We start from the raw sequence: 8590 nt of genomic DNA on the forward strand, positions 1-8590 counted from the left end.
ATAGTCGTGTCTAAATGGCGGGAAAATCCAATGGAATTTAACAGCTCCGCGTTTCAATTCAAAAGCCAATCAATTAAAATAATAATAGATCGATTTATTTATAAGGCGCAAGTAAACAAGATTTTTAAGCGCCATGTACAAATAAACAAAGGCAATGTGAACATAATGAAAAAGCAGAAAAAATGATGCAGGAGATTCAAAGAACATAGAAAAAAGAGAACAGACTAGCCTGTTAACCAAAAAAAGGTCTGAAGGTCTGATGAGAGTGACATCTCCGGCCATCTAGAGGTGCCATAATCATAAAGTTTTTTCCTTCAGCCCCAACTCTGGTGGGTCTTGGTTTTATAGACCCTCAATCTGTGAAAATCTGTCCCTTGCCCCATCTATTTTGAATTCCTAGATCCGCCATTGACAGTGGCGGATTCAAGAAGGCCCAGTCCTAATTTTTTCAAAATAAAAAAAACCCCCAAAATTGGAAAAAAAAGAAGATGATATTCAAATTATATGAGAGTTCAATTATCGGCCATTTGCAGGTGCCAAAATCATAAAAGAAATCCATGTAAATATGCATCAGTACATGATATACACAGGCCTAATAGAACACATAGGCATAAGCGTGATTTTAAATAATCTTAAATCCATAAATCTCAGGCCAGGTCTTTTAAGATAGAAATGCGATACTGTGGTCCAATTTCGTTTTTATCCCTTTGCCAGTTTCTTAAAATTTTTGTTTAATAATACTACTACTAATTAATAGTAATACTAATAATAATAACAATGATGATGATGACAATAATAATAATTGATAATAATATTAATGCAATAAAAAGTGATAAAAATTGTGCTAAATGCGAAGAAAAGTTGTGATTTGTTGATCATAATATAGTATATAGTTAAAGCTTAGTAAACTATAGTTAGGCCTAAGTTGTCCTGGATATTAAGTAGATCCCTGATAAAAGATCATGAGAAATTTGTTGGCGTTTCATTTTGACTATAATGGGGATGTGATGATGATGAATTTTACTATATAAAAGTGTCATTTCCGGCCATCTCGAGAGGTACTATTTCCTCAAATTTCCTCAGCCCCAGCCATGGTGGGGCTGAGGTGGTTGTGAAATCACGTTTTTGAAGTAGGCCTATGTAAAGTACATCTCAAAGACAATGTTTTTAAGCTTTGTTTTCTATGGTATACCACACACACATTAATAAGATCTCATATATGTTTGTCAAAAAATCCATGATAAAAGATCATGAGAATTTTTTTGGCGCTTCATTTTGACTAATGGTGATGTGATGATGATGAATTTTACTAAAAGTGTCATTTATGGCCATCTAGAGGTACTATTTCCTCAAATTGTCTCACCTCAGCTCCAACCATGGTTGGGCTGAGGTTGGTGTGGACTCACAAAATGCCCTCCCCCTCCACCTTTCAAAACAGATCTGTGCCCTTCCCTGAGTATGACATTAAACTCCATTAAGTCGCGGCTCAGTCTGATGTATGTCTTAGTGACTGCTGTTTTTAGGATGTGATCTGGTTTTTCATGTCCATTTTTCCTGATATGACTATTCTGGATAAAGAATGTTTTGAGCAGAGGTGGATTCAAGGCCACCCCCCCCCCCTTTCATTTTTTTAAGGAAAAAAAAGAAAAATATATTCAAATTGAAGTGCGAGAGTGTAATTTCCGGCCATCTAGAGATGCCCTAATCAATTTTTTTACCTCAGCCCTTAACCATAGTGGGGCTGAGGTGGGTGGTTCGTCGGTCTGTGAAAGTCCCTCCCTGGTTCACCTCTCTTTCGAATTCCTGGATCTGCCACTGTTGATTTATTATATAATTATTTTTGCGCTTATTTTATAATGCGTCTATTGCAATTTTCACTTTATCCTCTCAAACAGTCCTAAGAACGCTCAGAGTGCGCTACTTCACAGGGGGATTCGCCCCTTGACCCCGCCGGGGTCCTATGTAATTCGCATAACGGCTCCCCCCCCCCCTTCAAAATCCTGGCTACGTCCCTGAAAAAGGGCAAAAGACGGAAACCAAAGATGGTTTTTTCAGCCATTATTACGGAATGTAGAACAACTGTCCGATTCATGCACCATGCTTGAAAAAATGTCTTTTCAAAAATTGGTGCTTTTTTTATGTGTTCTTTTATTAGGCATAAACCTTTAATAATAATTTATGTGAACCAAGTGGTTCATTTTTCCTCTCGGTTTTGGGGTTCTGGTTTAGAGCTTTAATGATTATTATCTGGAATTCATTGTAATTTAGAAAGTGAATGTTATTTTTTCATTGTACTAATTAGCATACTTCAAATATATTTACTACCAAAGTCATGAAACGACAATCTATGGAGCCAAAAAGCAACAGAGGTTTTAAGTATACTAAAAACGTGTAAATAAAATCCAAGTGGTAGAAAGAGCTAGAGCTAGCATTAAGAGCTTGTTGGTGATGTGAGATCATGAAATCCATTTTGAACAAAATGATAGACAGATATGTCTCGTGTGTAACTGTATGCAAAGAGAAATGGTGTGGCCAACAGAATGGATCTAGGCCAGATGGTCGAAATCCACTTTGCCGAATCCCAGTTTGCAGAGTGCCAGTTTGCCGACTCAAAACCAATGAATCCCAGTTGGCCGAAACCCAGTTTGCCGAACCCAGTTTGCCGAAAGTCAGTTAAAAGTAGTGAAACATTAACATATATATATACGTTATAGTAATAAAACGCATAATGCTAAAGTGTAGAGTAGCCATAACTTTTATTGGTAAAAACACAAGCGTTTTCGGGCATCGCCCTTCATCAGGTGGTCATCAATCAGTAGATGCCTCAAAACATTATGAAGAATGTGTACGGCTGGAATAGTGAATTTTTAGATGGCTTCAGAGGGCTTCAGTATTGCTCACTGTTTCAAATTAAAGAGCCATACTATCAGTGATTTAGGCTAGTTATCTTAGGCACCAATTTCAGATCTACTAAGGTTGATGTCCCGAGGGTATCCGCCCAGTCCTCTAGCCTTAATACAGTAGATTTTAAATTGGTGCCTAAGATTATAAAGCCTAAATGACTGATAGTATGGCTCAGTAAATTAAAATGGTGAGCAACAGGAAGCCCTTTTGATGGTCTTAACTAATTTTGTTTGTGGTTGTTAAGTCTGAGTTTCGGTTTCGCCTACAATAATTACCGTTCAATTATTACATTTAGTTCAAAATAGTTAAGTCTTGAGTTTCCATTTCGCCTACATAATTGCTGTTTATTACATTTTATCTCAAAATAGTAGCGTGTTGCACTTTTGTGCGACGGTGACGACAAAATTCAAATTCGGCAAACTGGGTTCGGCAAACCGGGTTTCGGCCAACTGTGATTTCATGTTTTCAGTGAACTGGATTCGGCAAACTGGGTTTATTGGCAAAGTGGGTTAAATTCGGCAAACCGGGTTTCGAAAAACTGGATTTCGACCAACTGGGCCGGGATGATACCAACAGGGATCGCCTACAGTGTAGTGGGTAAAGAAGGAATATACACAGGAAAATGGCGAAAAGTGTGAGTGAAAGATTCAACGAAAAATGAGAAAATATAAGAAGGAAAAGTATTGATTATTAGACCTATTATAGTGTTGGTTATTATTGCTGATGTATTTTTTAAAAATTATTATTACTGTTATGTGATTGATGTTATAGTTGTTCCATCTTCATCATCATTATACCATCATCATCAAAAATATCATCATAACCATCATCATCATCGCCATCCATCATCATCATCATTATCATCGTCAATATCACCATACCCATTACCATCAGCATTATCCTCATCATCATCATAAAAAATGGCGCTTTAGAAAAAGAATAATGAAATGTTTTTATACCTCTCCAGGTGGCGCTTTTCATATAAACAATACGTAGGGCCTATGCAGAGTTGAAAGATTACGAAGAAGACTTTAAAATTAATAACAATGTGAGTAATGCATTGAACATTTTGCATCGTTAATTCAATAGTTAAGTGGAAATTCTGTCATCATACTATAAATTATTATTTCGTCTAAGTTTGTTAGTTGACATGTTTCAATCGACTGATGCAAGCACAGACATGGCTGCATTCTATTCAACAACACGCATTCCAAGTGACAAAGGCCTGAAACTGGCTAAAGAAACGTTATTTAAATGGTGCAGTTCAACTCGGCCACAAGTCAACTCGGCCACAGTCAACTCGGCCACAAGTCAACTCGGCCACAAGTCAACTCGGCCACAAGTTATTTAATGTAAATTAAGTTTTTGCATCCTTTTTCTTCAATATATGATTGAAATAAAGTACACAGTATGTTTTAGTAAAACAGGACCACCACACTACCAAAAGAGATTTGAATGCTATTGCCTATGAATTAAAAAGAGTTATTTATTAATGTGTTCGTCTTCTGTTTACTCACAACATTCTACTTCAACAATAATATTAAACAACAATAACGACAATAAATTAGTAATATTTACATTAATAATACTAATTAGTCATTATGACGATAGTAAATGTGATAATAACAACAACATTAATATTAATATTTATTTTAACAAATAGTAATAATACTAGTATGGTAATAACGATATTCAAATATCAATTTTAATAACTAATTAGTGATAATAACGATATTGAAGGTGATAATAGCAATAATACAATAATAAATTAAAGATAATGTTTATTTTTATAATAATAATAGTAATACTAATTAGTAATAATAATAATAATAATACTTATAAGGCCTACTTAGTAATAATAGGGTAATAATATCAATAATAAAGGTGACAACAACAATGATAATATTAATAATAATAATATGAGAAAATTACTAATAAAACGCCAATAATAACAAGTTTTTAAATTACTATTATTAAAATTATAATACTAAGACTAATAAATAATAATAATAATAATATGAATAATAATAATAAAAAATCGAAAATTATTTATTATTTATATGGTAGGCCTACTATAAATATATGTACTATATATATATGTAATAATAATATCAGCAAAAATTTGAACAATATATAATGTTAATGCTAAGACTAATAATTAATATTAAAACTAACGGTAATAAAAACAACAATAATAATGACAACAATAATAACAGCAATAATAATAATAATAATAATTAGTACAATATAGTACCAGTAAATGACTTGTGGACGAGTTGACTTGTGGCCCAGTTGATTTGTGGCCGAGATGACTTGTGGCCGAGTTGACTTGTGGCCGAGTTGACTGTAGCCAAACTTTTTGTGGCCGAGTTGACTTGTGGCCGAGTTAACTTGTGGCCGAGTTAACTTGTGGCCAAGTTGATTGTGGCCGAGTTGACTTGTGGTCGAGTCGGATCGAATTCTATTTAAACACGCATTCCAAGCAGTGGCGTCACGCTCAGGCGCTGACGGGGTGGGGAGGGAGAAGCGGGCCCCAGTCACGAGGGGACCCGACATTGTAGTTTAAAAATACGTACCATAGTTTCATTCAATGGGGCCCCAACAGTTTTTAAAAACAATAAAAGCTGGGTTCTGATGTTTGACATTTGTTTCTGATTTTGCGATCAATCTGATTTGCATTGTATATAGGCCTACGTTATGAAAACATGTTTGTTTCTCACTAAAATATTTTCTTTATTTATTTTTTATTTACACCTACAACATAGAGTACATACTTTAGGCCTACCGGTAGGCCTATACCTTGAGTTCCGAAAGTTTGTGCAGTGTTAGTTTTGTCCTTAAATTGTCCGAAATATTTCTATTATAAATGACATAATCCGCTCGAAAATTAACACGCCCTTTGCTCACTTATTAGGGGCCTCCTATAAGAGTCAGTGCCAGGGCCCCACAAACTCCGTGACGTTCCGCCCCCCCCCCCAGTCGGCTATACACATCTAGATGTGTATAAGAGACAGGCGTTGGTATCTGTTTAAAAGAAAACGCTCACTGTGGTGCCCCTCCAAAGAAAGTCAAATATGAAAAAATGAATTAAGAGGACCAGATACAGTTTAAGATCCAGACAATATTTTATATTATGAGCCGTACTTGAGTTAGCGTCACTCTCTCTATGTGGCCACGTATGCACAAATACTCTAAATAAGGTGGTGTCATTGGCGCCAGTATGCTGTAGCTAATATTATTATTTTTTTTAATTCAAATGTAAGCTTTGCCCATGTAGCCCGAGTTACCATAAATTACAAACTAACACCGACTCTACGACAAAATTAATTTGCCGATCCAAACATAGTTATTTTGATAGCCAATCTCTAGTATTTTGTTCACAAAGCACATGGGCGATCGTAAGCCGTAAAATCTCGCTCATCAACCCCACCAATGGATATGTTTGAATATATTTATGAATCTATCGTCGCTCACATCACGAACTAACACAATTAATGTTAACATAATTTGTTTACGCTATTAAAATCTACAGGCCTGTCCAATACCATTATTTAAACCTCATTCATTTCGTGGTATTATGATACTATAATAATAATTAATATATAATATGATAATGCTGATATGATAAGAAGTGTGAAGTACCGTACTATTCTGTTGTATCAGCAGCGTTACAATGCGATAACTGAATACGATAATGCTCTGGCTGGGGTGCTCAATAATTTTATTTATATATTATGTTGTTGATACTTCGTTAAAATTCTTTCTCTGTTTCTAAATCATTTCTCAATATTTTTCTCTTCTAGTGATGTAGACAAAGAATACACATACGTCAGGAAAGGATGTCCGGACTCGATCGTGAAAGGGCTACATAACTTACCAACTTATATAGACTAATGTTATCACTCATCAAGCTTCTCGCAAAAAAAAAAAAATAGATATGAAATAATTATTTAAATATAGTGTGAATTTAAGTATTTTTAAAATATTTTGCTCTGAAAATTCTAAAAAAAGCAGAAATATTTATTAATTATTGTAGGCTTTATGTTTATCGATAGGCCTATATCTATTATTTATTATTACTAGTAGTAATGTTTTTCTTGATAATAGAGAAAATAACCTGTCATATTGTAAAAATATAGACACATGTAAGATAATAAGATATACAATTTTAAGAATTAAAATCAGGCTTATTGATTTTTGCCAAATGTACATGTAATATATGTTAAAGAAATAAAATGTATAAAAATATTCCAACTTGATTTCAATGCTTGGAAATAAAGATCAAATTGAATTATGAATTGCTTCTCATCTTACTCAATTTCTGTGTTTGCTTTAGTATATCCAATAGCTAAAATGTACTTATAAACAAAAAGTTAAGGAGAATTGCTTCATCAAAATTAGCTACTTTGCCTGTTAAACTAGCAATGAAATTCTCGAGGACTCCCTCAACAACAAAACATAAAACCGGAAATGACGTGGTTGCTAGGCAACAAGCTCATGCATATCATGAATATTCAGTAACACCTGTTCTAATTAGACTAACAATAAAATCTTTTTGGTCGATTTTGTCAAAACTGAGCTAAAAGTTTTTATTGTTAGTCTAATGAGCACAGGTGTTACTGAATATGCATGCGCTGTAGCCTAGCAACTGACGTCATTTCCTGTTTTGTAAAATTCGGCAGCACCTTGCTCTGAAAAAAATTTTCGTAATTTGTTTTTATCATGGGAATATTTGTGTTTATAAGATATTGTATAGCTTATAATAGTGGTACCGTATTTCAAATTGATTATAATATATTTAATTCGATTATGTACTGATTGATATTATGAAATATATCATTAATGCAATTACGACAAAGGAAGTACACGATGATGTATTTTAAATTTCACATCAGTTAACTTTTATTTCTTACATGCTTACATGTAAACGTAATATAAAGATTGTAGTTTTATATAATATATATATATATATATACACAATTTTATAGTGCTTATGCCTAATTATATTTAAGTACCGTATATAATATAGTTTGAGGACTACTTGTTCGTTGTACAAGAAACATAATTTACAAATTCAATTGAATTCCGATGATCCAGTGGTATAAAACCCAATAGGCCTAGGCCTAATTGACGCATAAATCCGGCTATTGATACTACATTGACTTCCGACAATTTAATACAACGTGTTCCGGTGACAATGATTGTACATCCATCTCGCACTTCTTATATGAATCGGTAGATTTGACCTGAGACACTGAAATGAAAGAAATTGAACTAGTGAGAATTACATCCAAATAGATTATTTTCATTTTTACATATTCTGTGTAGTAGACCTATTTAAATATAAACCTCATTAAATTAAAGTTCTACTTGTTCATAATCTCATGAAATATAGGAATGCAAATTCAGAAAATAGAATTGATTGTCTCATTGATTCAATACGTTAAAGTGCACATGCTAATAAAACGATATTTTTGTAATGATTTTGGTGCGTACGCTCTCTAACGCCTCCCCCCAACCCCCACATCTCCCAATCAAAAAAAGGTCTACATTTTATGTGGATTATGTACTGAATATAACAAAAAATGTATATATATATATATAGGCATATATATATATATATATATATATATATATATATATATATATATATAGGCATATATATAAATAATGATTTTTGTTGAAA

The 8590-nt window shown here is 33.5% G+C and overlaps 1 long non-coding RNA gene across 1 annotated transcript; it reads left to right on the forward strand.

Moving 5' to 3' along the window:
* The first annotated feature begins 3409 nt into the window (after positions 1–3409).
* LOC117124867 lies at positions 3410–6886 on the forward strand. Its single transcript, XR_004448035.1, has 3 exons — positions 3410–3538; positions 3872–3952; positions 6708–6886. It is a non-coding gene; the product is annotated as an uncharacterized LOC117124867 (long non-coding RNA).
* Positions 6887–8590: the final 1704 nt, after the last annotated feature.

Source organism: Anneissia japonica, unplaced genomic scaffold (assembly GCF_011630105.1).
Source record: "Anneissia japonica isolate Jap-2015-1 unplaced genomic scaffold, ASM1163010v1 scaffold466_len1169948_cov191, whole genome shotgun sequence".
Lineage (NCBI taxonomy): Eukaryota > Metazoa > Echinodermata > Crinoidea > Comatulida > Comatulidae > Anneissia > Anneissia japonica.